The sequence below is a fragment of the Mustela nigripes genome, chromosome 5 (assembly GCF_022355385.1).
Source record: "Mustela nigripes isolate SB6536 chromosome 5, MUSNIG.SB6536, whole genome shotgun sequence".
NCBI lineage: Eukaryota > Metazoa > Chordata > Mammalia > Carnivora > Mustelidae > Mustela > Mustela nigripes.
In genome coordinates, this window is record NC_081561.1 from 35920159 (window position 1) to 35940230 (window position 20072).

Here is a 20072-nt window from a genome sequence, read left to right on the forward strand (position 1 = left end):
AGTATTCCTGGTTATCCATTACTATTAGAAAGGCCACAGGAAAGGAAATATTATGTGATCTCGTGACTTTTGAGACCTTAACAATGGAGCTCCCTTTGAGAACACATTACTGGACAATCTTACATCCAAGTTCAAGCCAGACAAGGTTCAACTCACTGCCAACCCAACTTGTCCTGAACATCTGGACTCTATCTCCCATTCTCAGAGAAAAGACAAGTACATCACTGACTCCACTCAAACTTGCATCAGATACTCTTTTCCCTAACTAATTGGTAACCAATATCATCCTCATATTTTTAAGTTCTTCCAAAGAGAAAATTCTTTAGTGCTATCTCAGCTACAGGTTTCATTATACTCTGAGCCTTGGAACATGACCACCTTCATCATCAAAAATCCTGGAACATTTCCTAGGTTTCCATTCTCAGAGATATTCAATTCCAGCATCAATCACAATTAAAGGAAAGGGAAAAGGATTGAACAAGGACACAAGAGCTGACAGCAGTTAGCAGCTAAACCTCTGGGGTTCTACCTAGAGTTCTAGGTATAAGATAGCACCAGTAGCTTGTTGAAGCTTTCAGCATACTCTTCTACTTCCTAGACTCTTTTCCTTCTATTTGTATTACTGTGTTTGGAAAAGTCTTCACCTGCCCTTTGATCCTCTCTTAGAATTTCATCTCCCTTATGGATTGGGTAAACATGGCTGTATCTTCCAACTACAAACATTGTCATAAAACTATTACTTATACTTGGTCATTCATCTAGAATCTCATTTTGACTGTTAAGTCTGTAACAGTCTTCATCAACTCAGATGACCTCTGCAAACTGATTCATAGACTCTAGTTCATAGACTACAACAGCTGCCCGTGACAAATTTATCACTTGTGGAGAATTTCCAGTTACTCACTAGTTGTAGAATCAAGACAATTGATCTTGGAAGTTACTCTGAGTTTCTTTCCTCTTCTCAAAATGATTCAGGCTTGGTCTCCCTTAACATCCTTCCCCAATCTGCTTCACTACTAGATCATTCATTTCCTAAGAGAATGTCCTCTTATTCATCTAGTATTTCTAGTACCTTGAAGTGGCAAATAAGAGGTACTCAATAAATATTTATTATTTATTTGAGAGAGAGAGAGAGTGTGAGAGAGGGAGCAACGGAGAAAGAGTATGAGAGGGGGAAAGGGAGAGAGAAGCAGACTCCCCTGCTGAGCAGGGAGCTGATGTGGGGCTTGATCCCAGGACTCTGACAGCCATACAGGAGCCCCTCAATAAATACTTCTTAACTGAAGATAACTGGGATGAAAAAACTAGGGTTGCTTTCTATAGATGCAATTATAGCCAGGAAAGACACTGAAACCTACTGAGAAGGTTATGGGACTACTGTCATAAAAATTGAGAAAAACTATTTTCCAGTAAGTACTTCAGTATTTTGGCGGCTCACACCTTGATTTCAATCAGGTGAGACCCAGGGTACAGAACCCAGATAAGCTGTGCCTACCACCTGACCCATACAAACTGTGAGATGATAAGTTTATGTTGTTTGGAGTCAGTACATTTGTGGTAATTTGTTACACTGCAAGATATTACTAATACAACTGATTACTAATACAACAGCTTTGGCTTCTAGTGCTGTAAATATTCTTAAAATACAAGAGTTAATTTTATTTTTCTCATTTTAAAGATTTATTGTATATGAAGCAGACTCTGAATGACATCAATTCCGGGGACCAAAAAATTGTTAGTAGAAGAGCTGCTGTGAGAATTAATAGCTTCTCAGCCCAAAGTTCTCGGCTCACTGAACATACCATCTGTAGCTCTGTTGCTTTCTCTGATAGAGAAACAAATTGTTTAGGGGGCTACGATTGTCTATGTTATGTTTGTGAGAGTGGTGTCTATATTATCATTCCTAAGAAAGAGTAAGTTTAAACATGAAATTTTGTAAAGCAACAAAGACTCAGAGTTTCCGTTATGAAATCAAAGAAGTTCAGAAGCAGCAGAGACTCAGCAGAGTAAAACCAAAGTGAGCAGCGGCAAAGCCACTGATAGAACAGGATGTGGTAACGTTTACATTTCTTCTCTTGTGTCTTATTTATTGGTCCCACATAGCACACCACAAATGGTGGCTTCAGTCCTTCAGTAGCACCTAGTGTCAGGCTTTTTCAGCAGACTTACTCTGTGGTATTATCCACAATTACACACTCTTGCAGGTCTTATATTAATCCCTAATTTCTTTTTAAAATGTTTTAAATATTTTATTTTTTAGAGATTTCCCATAAAGGTTTTGCTCATACGATAACCTCCCCCACTATTAACATCACCCTCCAGGGTGCCTGGGTGGCTCAGTGGGTTAAGCCGCTGCCTTCAGCTCAGGTCATAGTCTCAGCGTCCTGGGATCGAGTCCCGCATCAGGCTCTCTGCTCAGCAGGGAGCCTGCTTCCCTATCTCTCTCTCTCTCTCTCTCTCGGGCTGCCTCTCCGTCTACTTGTGATTTCTCTCTGTCAAATTAATAAATAAAAAAAAAAAGCTTTAAAAACAAAAAAAAAAAAACATCACCCTCCAGAGTGGTACATTTGTTCCAATCGATGAACCCACACTGACACGTCATTATCCCCAGAAGCCCACAGTTACATTAAAGTTCACTCAGTGCTGTACATGCAACACTGACAGTAACATACAGAAGTTTCCCTGCCCTAAAAATCCTCTGCCCTATTTGTCCTTCATTCCCTGCAACCCCTAGCAACCACTGATCTTTTTAGTGTCTCATAGTTTGGCCTTTTCCAAAATGTCATAAAATGGGAATCATACAGTATGTAGCCTTTTCATATTGGTTTCTCTCATCTAGTAATATGCACTTAACTTTCCTCCATGTCTTTTTATGCCTTGATAGCTCATTTCTTTTTACCAGTGAATAATATTCTGGTGCCAGCAAGTACTACAGTTTACCTGAAGGATACCTCAGCTACCTACTGATAGACATCCTGGTTGCCCTAATTCCTTTTAAAAATATTTATTTTTTCTGTGCGACCATGCAAGTTCTTATAATTTAACCATGGAAAGTAACATAATAAATCCAAGAGCAAAAAGAAAAAAAATGAAGAAAAATAAGATATTCCAAGAAATACGTGAATTGAAATGCTTACCAATTTATTTGCATCGTGTTTTGGATATATTGAAAAAAATCTTAAATGGCTACAGTTGAGAACCTAAAATTAAATGTAACATCTTGGTATATTAATAGTCATTTGAAGAATAAAACTGTATTACACACAAAAATATTTGAATTCTACAACAGAATGAAGACTCTGAGAATTGAAAGCAGCCCCAGAACTCCTCTTCCAGGTGAATGAGGCTTCAGGTGCCAGAGGCTGTTTGGATCTGAAGCACGTGAAGGGTCAGTGTCTTCAGTCCTCTTGCACTGACAGATTATTTTTGCTCTCTAAGTATGTTTCAAACTTTTTCACCCAGATTTTAAATAATACATGTTATGTTCTCCATCTCCTTCCCCCCTCCCAGGACCCCCATCTCTCTCATAGCTCTACTATAAGACCCACAGGGTAAGAGACACCCTCCTACACCTACCTACACTTTCCCTCAGACTCCCTCAGAAAGCTGCTTCTAACTCTGATTAGTCTAGTGGTTTCCAAAAAGAAAAAAAAGTCATATTTTCAGGAAGCCCTCTGAATCCAAAGGCAGACACTATCTTAATCATCTTTGTGAGCCCCATAAAGACCATGCCCTTTGGAGATAATATGTTAACTCCTTACCAAGGTTCCTCAAGTCTAAAGAAGAAAAACAGAACATGTGACCCAATTCCTTTTTGAAAACATTTTAGAGCTGAAAAACTAAAAGACCAAAGCACTGATTCCAGTTCAGAGTTTGCTGACCACTGGGTTGTTTTAAATGATCCTAAAGTATACAAAATAATCAAACTGCTCTCACTTTTTTCATTTTCCTATTTTCCCCTTGGGATTTTTTTCCTTCTCCTTCTCACTGCAGTTTGAGGAGAATGTGAAAAAAAAAAAATGTTCTTGTTGGGGTAGGGACTGGAAGTCCCTTTCCTGAAATTCATTTTCCCCTTCTTCCTTAGTAGCAGGCTCTCATATTCTTGAGAGCAGCCCTCGTATAGATAGATGAGGAGGGGGAAGTGAAAAAAATGAGGCTTTAAAAGAGGGTTGGCTTAGCTTGGTGGTGTATTTTTTGCCCTGCACCTCCTTTCTCTTCTTCACGCCTGAAATGTGCATTTTGGTGAGAGCTTCTTCAGCCATCTTGAACCGTGAGGCAAACTTGAAAACAGAAACCACACACTAAAGATAGTAGGTGAAAAAGAAATAAGGAGACTGGATCACTGATTATGAAATGACCACACTGGGGCTAGAGTGCCAACACCTGAACTCATGTATAGGAGAGAAAAACGAACATCTATCTAAGTTTAAAGTTACTATTATATGGGATAGCTATTACATACAGCCAAGTCTAATTGATAAAAATTCTTAGATTCACTTCTAAATGGCAGCTGTTCTACCTTCTGTGGCCCTTCTAGGTACATCGTGCTTTTGCCATGCTGTGTGTGCCAGACAAATCTGGTGGCTTTCATTGGACAGGATGACAGAAACTCGTTAGCACCACATTTGCTACACTTTCCCACCTATCCCCTCATTTGCACTTAAAATTTTCATATGCCTTTTTACTACATTATCTATTTCTTCTAGTCCTGCAGGAATCTGGATGTAGAGCTAGGATTAAAAGAGCTAACAAGTCCTTCCTTCTCAGCATCATATATGCCGAGTCATACATAGCATCAGAAAGAAAAGCACTTAATCAGAAATCTATGAAGACAGAGAAGATTTAAAAAATGCTTCTAACGGACAAAAAAAAAAAAGACAATCGGAACAAATAGAACCACATACCATGTTCTTGGATAGGAACCTCACTGTATAGACATTCATTTTCTCAAAGCTAATTTGTAATTGTAGTGACACCCCAAAAGAAATCAATATTTATTTTCCAGAATGAAATACAATTATTCTAAGGTTTATATAGAAAAATAAATAAACAAGAACATCCAGGAAAATTCAGGAAACAAGAATGAGGAATGAGTAATTCCACCACATAAAACACCATAAAGCCTCAGTAATGAAACCAATATGGAACTATTACATGAACAGAGATGTGAGTTTAAGGAAAAACAAAAAAAGTTCTGAGCTTCAGAAATGGACTCTTAAAATATCCAGAATTTGGTATATGATAAAAGTGGCATTTCATATTCATGGAGAAAAGATGGAGGATACAGTGAGTAGTATTGAGAAAACCAGGTAGCCATAAGGATAAAAAGTTGAATCTCTATCTTACACATACACCAAAAAATTTTTCAAAGGATCAGACTAAATGTAATAAAAAATAGTAAAAGTACTAGAAGAAAGGATATGAGAACTCTTTTTATAATCTTAAAGTAGAGAAAGGCTTATCTGTTATACAAAATCTAGAAGCCATAAAAGAAAAAGTGATAAATTAGGCCATATGTTAAAGAAAAATAAAATTCTAAATAGTTTTTAAAAAACTATAAAGAAAATCAATACATATGAAAAATACTTACAATTCAAGTAACCTGAAGAGGACTAGTTTCCTAGGTATACAGGTAGCTCCTACAAAATACTCATTTACCCAATTCTATTTAAGGTAGTAAGACAAAATCTAGCAACCCAATGAAACTTGGTCACAGTCTAAGAACAGTTAATATAAATTCTAAAAAATACAAATAGCTCCTAAATACATGAAGTAAGTCCTCATTCATAATAAAAGAAATGCAACCTCATTTTTCACTTAGGATATTGGCTAAATTCCAAGAGTTTGCTAACATACTATTGACAATGCCATAGAAAAAGAGGCCCTCTCCATATTGTTGGTGGGAGTAAAACTGTTAGAATTCCATCAAAGACAATTTGGTAGTTTCTTTTAAAATTATATACTCATAAACCCTTTGACTCAACATTTCCACTTTTGGTTTTTTCCCTACAAATATACTAACCAATGTGCATAAAGACAGGCATACAAGATTATTTATTGCAACACTATCTTTTATAGCCAAACATCTGGACTCCTTTGTCTTTTGATGGGAAGACTAATTAAAAACTATAGTATATCCATTAAATAAAATGATACACAGTTCTAAAATATCATGAGAGTTCTTTCTTTACTGATGTGGAAACATCTGTAAGATACATTAAGTGAAAAAAGAAACATTGCATAATACTTACAGTATATTACAATTCTGTGTAAAAAAAGAAAAAGAAAAAATGGGAATATACTCAGAGGTAAATGGTTCACTCTATACCTTTGTATACTTTTTGATGTTTGGGTCATTAAAATATATTACCTAGTCAAAAATTAAATAGTATTTCATAAAGTAAAGGAAAGAATATGGGGCTGTCATTGAGATCTTTACAAATCTAGAAACCTGTGTAATTCTGTCCTAGAAGATTAAAGAAGAAAAAAAAGTAAAAAACGAATTAAAAAGGAAAGTTTTTTCTTTCCTTGTCTTAAAAATCTTGATGCTTCTGAATATATTCACCAACAGAAGAGTTGATACAACCTCATTCCCTATTTAGGTAATTCTCAGGGAGTAGTATCAATACCTAATTAAAGGATATTCCCTTTCTCTAGGACAGGGAGATCTGATAACATTCATCTAGTGAGATTTCAAAATAACTATGGACCAGTGACTGCAATGAGGCTCTCATTGTCACCTTTTTTTTGAATGGAGTGTTCACTTTGGCTATCCTGTCCCTATTTCACAATTATGTGTTGGGAGATTGTTTGTCATGGGGGAGGATTAAACAACTTGTCTCTGAAATTCACAAGGTTTCAGGTCAGGAGAACCTGAATCTAGAATTGACATAAATTAGAAAATCCTGGACTTTGATTCCACAAATTAACAAGAATTCTAGGATATCTGGGGAGTAGAGATTATTAGAATTAAGGTATTTTGTGTGTGGAAGTCATGTGAGTAATTGTAAAGTGTGGCAGACTGCATTCTTTTTCCCAGTTCCCCACTTTTTTCCACAGCTATCCCATATTCCAAGTCACTATGCAGAACCTCCCAGAAGAATGAAAGAATATTTTTTTCTCTCACTGATGTTAGACTTACTCAAGTGATTTGCTTTGACCAGTACAATGTTTGCAGAACTACAGAAGCAGAGGGTTAAAAGATTCTTATCTGGTTGGGCTTTGGCACATTTACTCTGCCTTTTACCATGAGAAAATAATGCCTTAGATAGCTTCTGGTCTGAGAAAGATGAAAGAAAGGTAGTGTCAACTTAGATCAAATATTCAACTTAAAGCCATACCTTGCTGGGGGCAGTCTAGATCATCAAAATTTCAACTGGCCCTAACCCATGTGTGAGAAAGAAATAAATGCTTTCTGAATGCTCCTGGGGATTAGGTAATCTATTATCCAGTATTATTGTGGTAACAGCTAAGAGCTAATTAGTACCAATTCAGGAATCTGAAGAATTATTGAGGGAGTAATAGTTGCTAGAAATTGATTCCAGCTTATTTCAGGGGCAATTGTTGGGAAGTTATTGCTACTCAGTACATGTCTACGAAAGTCCAAAAAGAGCCAGAAAAACTGTGAAACCAACTGACTGCTTCACAGAAAATGACAGGAATATTCTCTGAGAGGGAGGGGGCCCTAAGTACATAAATGCTATCATTAACTTTACATGTGAAAATATTTTATTTAATATTAAGAACAATGTTTTAAAACTATGAAATGAAAATCTTGAACAAAAACTGGAAATTATTACCTCAGAGATGGGCTTGACATTTCCTGCACTTATTATTTCCCTATAAATCTTGGTCAAGATGAAAAGTAGAAATCTCCAATTCATGAGCTAAAAGTGACTCTACGTGAGATGTTACTGCTCAGAACAACTGATGGCTCATCGCTCCTCTGCCCCCATGGCAGGTCATGATGAGACCCCACTGTACTACATACAGAGCATGATCCATCACAGTTAAACACTGATGTTTACATCAGCCCCATTTCAAGAAAGCTTTTCCATGTGTAAAGACTGAATTGTTAGAGTAGTAACCAGCTGATGAGTATTTTGAAAAGAAACTACTTTTCCTGCAGGCCATGAGTAAGTGTGATCTAAATAACTTACCCTTAATCAACATGCCACAGAACGTAAGGCCTTCATTCTGTCTTTACTATTTAAAAAAAAGATTTTATTTATTTATTTAAGAGAGACAGAGAGAGCAAGCATGAGCAGTGGGGAGGGTCAGAGGGAGAGGAAGAGGCAGACTCTCCACGAAGCAGGGAGCTCAGTCCCAGGACCCTGAGGATCATGACCTCTCTTTTTATATCCTATCTCTATCTTAGCTAGGGCTGCTATAACAAATTATCATAGACTGGGTAGCTTATATGAGACATTTATTTCTCATAGTTTTGGAGGCTGGAAGTCCAAGATCAAGGTGTTGGGTCATCCAGAGGGCCTGGTTCACAGATGGCCATCTTCTCATTTTTATCCTGATATGGTGGAGAGCAGAGAGCCAGAGGGAACTCTCATGTCTCTTCTCATAAGTGCACTTGATTCCATTCAAGAGTGCTCTACCCATATAACCTGATTACCTCCCAAAGGCCCCACTTCCTAATATCACCACATTGGGGGTTAGGATTTAAGCATACATATTTCAGGAGAACATAGTCTGTAACATTCTCTTAATTTTATTCCTCCCTGGTTTTTTTTCCCCTTTAATCATAAAACAGAATTAAATTCAGAGAGAAAGAGAGAGTGTGTGTGTATAAAATAACATTTCATAATCTATTCTCTATTGTTTCTTTTTTTTAGGCATGAGGTTAATGCCACAAGCTTTTACTATATTTAGAAAAGAGGGACACCTGGGTGGCTCAGTTGGTTAAGCAGCTGCCTTCGGCTCAGGTCATGATCCCAGCGTCCTGGGATCGAGTCCCACATCTGGCTCCTTGCCCTCCGCAGGGAGCCTGCTTCTCCCTCTGACTCTGCCTTCCACTCTGTCTGCCTATGCTCGCTCTCGCTCACTCTCTCTCTGACAAATAAATAAATAAAATCTTTAAAAAAAAAAAAAAAGAAAGAAAAGAAAAACGTAACTGAAAATAAGAGTAAATCATTCAAAATGAATGAGTTTTAAAACACATTATAATTCTTCAATGGCAGCATTTGGACCCACTGCCCAAGCCAGTTTTAACCCAACCAAGATGCTGGAAGGCAGAGCACACCATTGTGCCCATTAGGCCTGTGAGGTCTATGGAGCCCAGGGCTCCTCGACTCTGCTTGCTGGGCTCTCTTGTGTAACAGCCATAAGCATAAAGAACTTGTCCAACAATCCGGGCCAAGGCTAGGCCAGAAACTATACCTGGGTGGTAAACACCTCCAACATCTAGGAAAAATAAGAAGGGTGGTTATACTTTCAATGTGTTCTCGTGGACGTGCTGAACGTGGTTGAAAAGGTGTCTGTTTTCGGGTCCATGCTGTACATGGTAGGATACTTCACTTGGTACTTCTTTTGGGCCTTGGAAACACTGATGGCTAGATGAGCTACCATTATGAAGCTGGCAGTACAGGTCAGAAACACAAAACCACGTTCCTTAGAGAGGACAGTCATGCTGGCTCAGGATCACTGCTGCTCAGCTGCTGCCCACCACACTGCTTTCTAATCACCCTGTCACCTCCCCTTATTTGCAACCCCTTCATTGGCCAGTCACCTTTTGACAAGAATTTTAAAAGATGCCCTGTTTATTTTTAACAATGAAATTTATGAAAACAAGTAATTTGTTGTGAGAAAGTGACAATATGGAAAACCAGATTTATCTGGAGTTTGTAAATTACCTTTTCTCTGATAAATTTAAGGGATCATGTTATTAAATTAAAAAATTATTTATCAAATTTCTTATTTTTTTTAGATTATATGAGATGAAACCTTTTATCTACAATAAGTCTATGCATTCTGCATACAAATTACTTTGGAACTAGGGCATTTTTGGAAACTGTACTAAGAGATGACAATGGTGTATTCATTTTTGTTACATAATAAAATATCTGATAAATTATATCTGATTTTATTAATTATTTTCACTGTGAAATTCAAATATACTATGGGCTTCCTGCTAAGAATAAAGATAAATAGGTTATACTATCTTTGATAATTAAGAATGATTCTTATAGAAATTTATTTTTCCTCCCACACTTATTAAAGAAAAGTCAAGCCCACCATATATACTACTTTTAAATTAATCAGTGAAATCTGCCCCCCTGACCCCGCAAACCAGCAATCAGTATGATCAATTCAGTTTTGGGAAACATAGAAAAAAATGATTGCTACCTGAACTTCATTAAATATATTGAATTTATATATTTTTGGAATATATACTTATATATTGAGTTGACTATAACTCAGTGTTATTTTGTCACCAACTAGATTACAATATAATTTGATATTATATTTAAAAGACCCTTTGAGAAGATATCATGGTTCCTCTGTTGGATGATTTTTTAAAATATTTATTTATTTATTTGAGAGAGGGAACATGTGGGGGGAGGGGTAGGAACAGAGGGAGAAGGAGGAAGAGAATCCCAAGCAGACTGAGTTGAGCATGGAGCTGGATGTGGGGCTCCATCCCGTGACCCCAAGATCAAGATCTAAGCAGAAACCAAAACTGTGCCACTCAGGTACCCCTCTGTTAGATGACTTTTTTTTAAAACAAATTATGTCTAGGGGAAAAGTAGGGAAATTTTTTTAATTAAAAACTCATCCTTATTTTAGTATTTAAGAAACCAATTTTAACATATTCTTTAAGATAAGTTGCTAATTTCATAATGGATGAATTAACACATTAGGATTATATTGAGTTGTTTAAATTTGTTAAATATAATCATGTTATAATGTAAAACAAAACTCGTATTTCTGCTCTGAAATCTATGGTAAATTAAACACTATATTTTCTATTTGGCTTCCAATGCCTCTTTTTAATGAGGGAGAGCCACAGTGAGAGGGCACAGATGGACATTTTGCACAAGTATGAGCTGTTGCTTATTCATGAGTAAAATTACTCTCACCAAGTCTGTAAAGTAGTATGGTTTTCGTTCAGCACTGCCTCTCACTTCTCAGTGATGGCACTCAAGCAGTGTGGCCAAGGGGAACACGGGGCCATAAATCTCTCAACAGGGTGAACATTTTGTTTTGTCAGATGAAGTCTCCATTTCTCATTTTAAATTAACTTGTGTGTGTGTGTGTGTGTGTGTGTGTGTGTTTAAGACTAGAGTCAGAATGTCTCCTTAGGACAAAATGAACAATTTTCCAAGGCACTGGGTCACTAAGAAAGGTTTCCAGGGAGAGACTGTAACCACTCTGATGTGTAGTCTAGGAAGTGAAGGAAGAATACACAAGGACTAGACTATCCCACAGGTCATGAGGGAAATTCCCAGTTGCCTTGTAAATCTGATCTCCTAAATTACAAAATTAAGCTTTTAATAAAAGTGGCCAAAGGACTAAGGAGAGGAGGTAATCTTTCCTTACTTTAAAAATAATAAATGACAAAGTATGAGGTCTAAGCCATCATCTATTTAGTACATTTAAATATACTTATTTTATCTGTATATGAATTAGTTTCATTTTCCCCTCTTGCTTTTCTTGTTTTAAAGATTTTATTTATTTATTTTACTGATAGAGAGAGAGAGCATAAGCAGGCAGAGCAGCAGAGGGAGAGGGAGAAGCAGGCTCCCCACTGAGCAGAGAGCCCGATGTGGGAATCAATCCCAGGACTGTGGGATCCTGACCCGAGCTGAAGGTAGACGCTTTACCCACTGAGCCACCCAGGTGCCCCTCCCATCTTGTTTTTAATGACAAAAACATTTACTACCAATTTTCCTAGCATTCTTGGATTCATATTTTTTTAGGGATATACAGGTATTTTATATGGCTTAAATAAAAAAATGTAATTCCAAGTCTCTCTAAAATAATTAGATGGCAACCAGGAAGACAATATCTATATAAAATATATAAACATGTATAGATAAAAGACTTGCAAATAAGCCAGAGTTTCTAAATAAGAAATCATGTCAAAATAAACCCAATTACTTAAAAATCATTTTATAACATTAGCAGACAAAGGAAGTGCAGAAAATGTAATAGACCTTAATTTTAGCATAGTCACTTATGAACTCTCATTTGAAAAATGAATTCAAATTAGCTGGGATAGGCGAGCTCTCGTCTGCACTAAAATAGCATGAAGGGTTGTAAAGGGAAGGTAATGATGAATGGCAATGTATTGAATCACAGATTTTTTTTTTTTTTTGTAAAAATGGTTCCAAAATCTAATGTATTCAAAGTATTTAAAATACCAAACTATTCATCCAATCACCTGAGATGAAAGAGAAGAAGGAAGGAAGAAAGGGAGAGAAGGAAAGAAGGAGGCAGAGAGGGAAGCAGCCAAGTTTTATGTGTGTCCTGCATATTTTTGTAGTTTGAGAATTAATCCAACAGTAAGCCCTAAAGGCCTGTGGGACTCATAGTCTGTAACACATCTGATAGCAAAGCATAATATTTTAGACACATACCAAATTCTCTTCCCCTCGTTTCTCATATTTTTGTCATATATAAAGTAACAGGAATATCAAGATTAATTACAGAATAAAACAAGTAAAAAGAAAAATTAAACCCTGATTGCCATTAACAATGGTTAACATGTACTCAACCCTCATCATGTTCTGGGTGCTAAGATTTAAATTGGTCATTCTACTTAATCCTGAAATCAGTTCTAAGAGGGAAAGACTATTATTATTCACATGCTACAGATGAAGAAAACTCAATTTCTTTCCTATTAAGACAGCCAGTAAATTGTGAAGCTAAAATTGAAACAATGTCTTCCAAAATCGTGTTCCTTTCATTATATCACTTCACTAGTATTATTATTGTTATTTGTTGTTAAAATTATTATCATGCTTCCGTTCATGGAGTTGACAGGGAAATAAAAACACAAATGTAAGCAATACACTTGAAGAGTTCTGCAAGAGAATAATCAGGGGCCCCTGGGTGGCTCAGTGGCTAAGCATCTGCCTTCAGCTCAGGTCATGATCTCGGGGTCCTGGGTTCGAGCCCCACATCAGGTTCCCTCCTCAGCAGGAAGTCTGCCTCTCTTTCTCTCCTTCTGCTCCTTCCCTCTGCTCATTCTCTCTCTCTCTCTCTCTAATAAATAAATAAATAATATCTCTCTTTTTAAAAAAGATAATAATCAGAGATATGCTGAATGACAATTCATATAATCACCAACATATATCCAGTCCTTACTTTGAATGAGCCACCATGCCAATTCACTTTCATGTGAAGCATCTCTAGACTTCATGAGCTGAGGAGGCTGACAGAAACGAAGACACTGAGACTAGGGGGAGTTAAGAAACTTCCCTAAGGCTGTTGTGGTAGAATCAGGATCTAAATTTAGGAGTTCTGATTTTAGAGATTTTGTGCTTACCCATTCCTGGATGGGGATTTTCATCACTGGATATACAATACATTGCACAGGTCCTGGTTGCCTTAGAACATCAGAGAAGGGGAAATGACTTCCTCCTGACAGACAGGAGGAGAACAACAATCAAAAGAGCATTGTCTGGTAGGTAGAAACTGAGCACAGCTCAGAGATAAGAAAGCATAAGACCAGGTTCAGGGAGCGTGCAAGAACCAGTGAGAGAGGAGCTCAGGACCAGAAAAAAGATAGGTGGCTGGAGAAAAACCAAGGTACTAGTTTTCTATTGCTGCTGCAACAAATTACCATTAAGTATGTTGGATTAAAACAGCACAAATCTATTATCTTATGGTTCTAGAGATCGGAATTCCAAAATCACTCTCACTGAGCTAAAGTCAAGGTGTCAGCAGGACTGGTTCCTTCTGGAGACTGGGAGGTGGAATTTTTTTCCTTTCCCCTCTCAGCTACTAGAAGTTACATGCCTTCCTTGGCTCATGACCCCTTCCTGCCATCATTCCAGTCTCCTGCTTCTATCTCACATACTATTTGATCCTCCTGCTCTTCTTATACAGACCATCAGGCTTACATGGGCTCACCTCAATAGCCAGGATAATGTCCATCACACAATCCTTAATTTAAGCACATCTACAAAATTCCTTTGCCACAGACTAGGGAACCCTATATCCAGATTCTGGATATTAGTACATGTACATCTTTTGGAAGACATTTTCCAGCCTGTCACAAGACTAAATAGGCAAGTTCACACAACCTGACAGTGAATGACCCTCCTTGCCAAACTGGAGATTAGCAAGTACTAAAGATTATTTAAACAAGGACATAGAAAAATGAAAACAATATTTTAAGCTGAGTAATCTGGCATTTAGAATAATTCATCTAGGGACACCTGGGTGGCTCAGTTGGTTGGGTTTGCACTCTCGGTTTCAGCTTAGGTTATGGTCTTGGGGTAGTGGGATCAAGCCCCAAATGGGTTCTGTGCCTAGGGTGGAGTTTGCTTGGGAATCTCTTCCTCTCCCTATTCGCGTGTGTGCACGCACACACACGCACACACATGCGCGCGCACACACACTCTCTCTCAAATAAATAATCTAAAAAAACCCTGATCCATCCACAGTAGTGGTTCTCAACAATTAGAATGTATGAAAATCATACCCTGAGTTTGTCCTAAAATAGAGATTCCTGGGCTGTTTCATCATTAGAGATTCGCATTCATCAGTCTATTGTAGAGTTTGGGAATCTTCCCTTTTTAATGCCCACCCCCTCGAGTGGTTCTTATGCAAGTGATCTAAGATCAGGCTTTGAGAAATGTTGGTCTGTGACACTTAAATGCCTTTGTAAATATACTCACTTCTTTGCAACTCCCAGCAGAGACTCAGACCTGCATTAAAAAACAAACTATGAAAATTAAATGCACACTTTAAACCTGTTTACAAACTTATTCATTTGTAGGACTTATCAAAAACCTATAATAATAGCCATATAACAAAAAGTCATTATTTTAAGCATAAAAGGAAAAAAGGTACTTTTTTTAGATAAAGGAGAAGAAGACATCTGATAATTGTTGTACATTTCTCTTACTGGACACCTACTAGGGGCCCAGCACTGTTCTCAGCACCATATAGTAATCAATTCACTTAACTCTCACTCCATGGTTATTAGTATAATCTCCATTTTGCAGATGAGAAAACTAATACTGAGAGGAATTAAGTAGCTTGTCCAATATCACAGCCAACAAAATGACACAAAATGTATTTGGTCATTGTCTACCTGGTTTCTAAATTTATACACGTCCTACTTTGCTGCTTTATTCTCTGCAAGACACTAACCCATAAGATAGTAACTACCATACTCCTAAGGTAAATATAAAATCTACAGTCATTTAGTAGATACACCCGATTCTAGGAAGAAGAAATAGGAGTAGAGAGAGGGAGAAGCAACCAGAGGTTGGGGTTTTATCCTGGCTCTAGGCCCACTATCTCTGGGACCTTGAACATAGCCCTTAATTTTCACAGTCTACTACAGTTTCCTGATCTGAAAACAAGATTACCAGACACAATAATCTCTAATATTCTCACTGTTTTACACTTTCAGGAGTTTTATGATTATAGCAATTAGTGAATCACATCAAACATCACATATCACTCCACACTGATTTGATCATGCTTTCCTTGAAAAAGGATTTCTGTGTATAGCAGAAAACTCTTTGGCTGAAAAATGGCTAAATAAGAAAGAAATTGAAGAAAATTACATGCTCATACCTTGCCTATACTCTGTAGGAACAAAGGGAAAAGAAAATATCCTTTAATACTTACTCCAAGGATACAGCAACACGAATAACATGACATAGCTATGTCAAGGAGGAAGGAAAAAAATTTCTCAGAAGAGGCAACAATTAATTTGATAGATTCAGAAACTTAGGTGAATGCACAGGAATCCTTCCCTAGGCGTCTTGTCATTTCTCATTTTAGATAAAATGCAAAAAAGTGTCCATTCCATGACAGATTAAAAGCAGCAAATTTAGCAGAAGGTTAAGTGAGCTGTGCACTCACTTGGATAGCAGTAAAAGGCAACAGAGAAGATAGTAAAACTATAAAAAGTAGACACAATGACTCAAAAGCACAGGTTCTAAAGCTTCTTCATATGGGACAAAGGATACTCCAGAGGCTGAATGGCAGAATGATTGTGAGCACTGCCGTGGGTGCTAGACAATAGATCTTTGGATCATATCTCTACCATTGACTCAACACTGACTGAGTCACCACTGGATTTTGTTCTATACCAGGCATAGGAAGGATGGGAATTATGAGGACTATGAGATTCTTGTCACATCCTTCAGTGGTCTGGGACAATGGTGATACATTCTGGCTGTATGCCCTAAAGCCAGGAGGGTCCAAGTTGAGGGGGTCTGTCCCTGAGGAAGTCTCTTGGGAGAGGCCTAGGGAACATCTGGCAGCACTAGAGGGTTCTGGAGATGATGCTGGCACAGTAACACTGTGCTGTCCAATCTCTAAGGAATTGTTCAAGGAAGCAAGGGAATAACCCAGACAAGAGAGGAATCCCTGAGAACTACCCAGAAAAGGCCCACAGGGCCATCACTGGCAAGAAAAGACACCATCTTCAGAGAAGGACCTCTAAGCAGGATGCCACAAAGTTGTAACATTTAAAGTGTGTCTGTCTTTGAAGTCGCACAGACTTGGTTTTGAATCCTGACTTGGCTTGGGCATTCGGTACCCAGATTTTTCACCAGCAAAATATCTGCCTCGTCTCATTGGGGTGAGAATTGAGTGAAATGGTGCTGGTATAAAACTGGTCTTTAGTCACATAAAATTTTTTATTCTTTTGTTTTTCATGACCTAAGAAGTTTGGGTCATACGTAGAGGAACTTACAAGAGGAGGGGTTTCCAAGCAGGGTTATATTTGGAAGCAGCAGACAGAATGGAATTGCCAGGGATGCCTGATATCTAGAGAAATCTCTGCCTCTGTCCTCCATTTCAATGTCCTTCATCTTTGGGGAAGCGAGACCACATTAGTCTTTCAAAATACTTCTCCAAGGGAAGAAAGAATAACACTTTTCCATCAGAAACCTAGCATAGTAGAGATCTAAAAATCTGAGTGGAGTTCAGATATCTGCTGGTACAGGGCAAAATTCCAATTTTTCCACCTAGATTGCATGTTTTAAGGGAGTGCAATTATGTTTTGCTCATCTTTGCATGCCTCCAGATCCAAACAAACAGTAGATGTTCAACAGTTTTTGAATGAATGAATGAATGAATGAATACCCTTCCCCCCCCAATCCCAGTAGTATCTCTTTTTTTCCAACTGACTGTATTTTACATCCATGTTTCAACTACTTCTTAGAAGCTATTTTTAGAAAACAAAGCTAGAATATTTTTACATTTCAATACAAAAAGAAAACTGATGAAATACTAGCAATTACAAATGCAGGCCTAAAATGGGACTTATACTGGGGAGTGGGAGAAACTGTCATTTTTTTGGGTCCTTCCTTGTCTGGGTACCCCTCAAATATGTGAAAGGATTTCAAATCAGACCACAAGAAGGAGCAGAAGGGAACAATCTCAAGACCTGGCTTAGCTCCCAAATCTTCAAGTGAAAAGCAAGATAAAGATAAGGCAGCTGCCGCTGAATGCCACCAACTGCTGATAGAAAAGTGGCAAGCAGAGTAGGCAGACCAGCAAAGGATGAGGCCCACGTTCTCAACATAAGTATTCAAAGTCTCTTAGAGATCAGTTCATAGGAGCTCTTTTATAAGATCATGGCTATCAAAAGGAATTTAGAAAAAAAGCAAATGCTGGCTGCCAGGGCAACCTCAGTTTCTCGGGGATGCTCCTCAAGGGAAATCTTTAGCAATATAAAGGAAGGAAGCGGGCTCTTCATGCATCCTAATCAAAGCCAATTAGTAAAAACATACAGGTACTCTAAGCATGACGCTTCATGTATGTTTTGGGGTGGCTGTAGGGACTGGAAGAGGTATACATGTAAAACACAGTATTTGCCCTCTCAAGATTTATGGGTAGTGGTCGGAAGTGTGATATTTTTAAGACAGTATTTGCCCTCTCAAGATTTATGGGTAGTGGTCGGAAGTGTGATATTTTTAAGAAAGAGAGCCATGCAAGGACATGCTAGGAGCAACTCCAAGGCAGGATTCTACCTACTGTTGGTACTACTGTACTGTAAAAGCTAAGTGAATATGTACCAAACAAAAGGTCTTCTAATTTTTTTCAAATACCTTCTTAGTACAAGGCGTATTTTTTATGTTTTTAGAGAAACTCATTCATGAGTGCATGAATACAAGTATTCATCCAGTTTTTATTTCTGTGTTTTAAATGCACATAAAACATCTAGAGGTAGCCTCATGGAGATGGATTCTAAGTTAAAGACTCAGGTGATGCTGTGTCCATCACTCATTCAGTATGTGCCCAATGCTAAGATAAAAAGCCCAAAACCTATAGTCTTTATCAAAGATTATACCAAAAATAAGTGTTCCTATACTAACATTTCACATGTGTTATTTTATAAAAGCATATGTCATCCAAGAATGATTTCCCAATGAAGATATTATTTGGTAACTCCTGGGAAGTTCAAGGTGGTCAACCATTCATCTTAAGCAAACTATTACAACACTGTTGAAACAACATAGGTGTTTAGTCATCCAGATTGTCTATATTTGCCCAAACTGAGTAAGTAGCACTCTTTTTTGTGATACAGTCTATGAAGCTCACCAAATTATACCAACAAGACCTCAGTACACTGGGATCATTACCCACATTTTATCAATAATCAGAAACAATGCTTAAAAATACATTATAGTATCTTCAAGAATCATCATTCGCCCCCATTAAAGTGCAAACTCCATGGGACCTCTATTTTGTTTATAACTATTTTCCCAGTCCCTAGATCACTCTTTGGCTTATAGTAGGTATTTGATAAACAGTGTTGATAAAATTGCAGAAATGAATTTAAATTGCTGCTTTGAGACGGCCCAGGGGAAACAGTGGCTAAAGTAGAACAAGAGTTTTACATGTTCTATGAATAAGCATCCCTGCAATCCCTTCTCCAAAGATTTTTTGTTAAGATACGCTTTTCTCTTGTCTCACCAAAGTTGAACACGTCTTTCAAATAACATTTTTAGAAGGCGTAAAAATGACAAGGTATGTATCTGATATCTGACATCCCCTCAGCAGACAGTAACTGAACTCCTATTATATACTGGATATTATGACAGCCATAAACCAGCAAACCAAACAGATGTGGTCTTATTTGTGTCATAAAAATGTGAAAATCAATTTAATCTTTGGCTATAGATACAGAATTTACAGAATGTGGTGTCCAGAACTGATTTGTAAAGAGTAAAGCTTCTACTGGGATTAACAATTAAAGACCAGAGAGAGGCCTCTAAAGTAGGGTTTTACCGCTGCTGAAAAGCCAAATGAATATTCAACTAAGCAAAACAAAAACAAAAACAAACCAAAAAACACACACACACACAAAACTTAACATAAAGGGAAACATTTTAAATGTCTCCTTGATACTAAGAATAGTTTTTTATACTATTCCAGTAGTACATTCTTAAGTAAACAAATGAATAGAAACATGGCTGCACAAACATACCATACCTTATAAACCCAAATAATCTATTTCCTTTAAAAAAGTTACTCTGCGAGGGGGAGGAGTCAAGATGGCGGAGAAGTAGCAGGCCGAGACTACTTCAGCTAGCCGGAGATCAGCTAGATAGCTTATCTAAAGATTGCAAACACCTGAAAATCCATCGGCAGATCGAAGAGAAGAAGAACAGCAATTCTGGAAACAGAAAACAACCACTTTCTGAAAGGTAGGACTGGCGGAGAAGTGAATCCAAAGCGACCGGAAGATAGACCCCAGGGGGAGGGGCCGGCTCCCGGCAAGCGGCGGAGCAACTGCGCACAAAATCAGGACTTTTATTAAAAGTCTGTTCCGCTGAGGGACATCGCTCCAGAGGCTAAACCGGGGCGAAGCCCACGCGGGGTCAGCGTGGCCTCAGGTCCCGCAGGGTCACAGAAGGATC

At 37.8% G+C, this 20072-nt stretch overlaps 1 protein-coding gene and 1 pseudogene across 1 annotated transcript in view; both read right to left on the minus strand.

Moving 5' to 3' along the window:
* The window catches only part of KCNQ5 (potassium voltage-gated channel subfamily Q member 5), a 539583-nt gene that overhangs the window by 409916 nt on the left and 109595 nt on the right, over positions 1-20072 (minus strand). The window lies entirely within an intron of this gene.
* Positions 9182-9639, minus strand: LOC132017219 (glutathione S-transferase 3, mitochondrial-like; annotated as a pseudogene).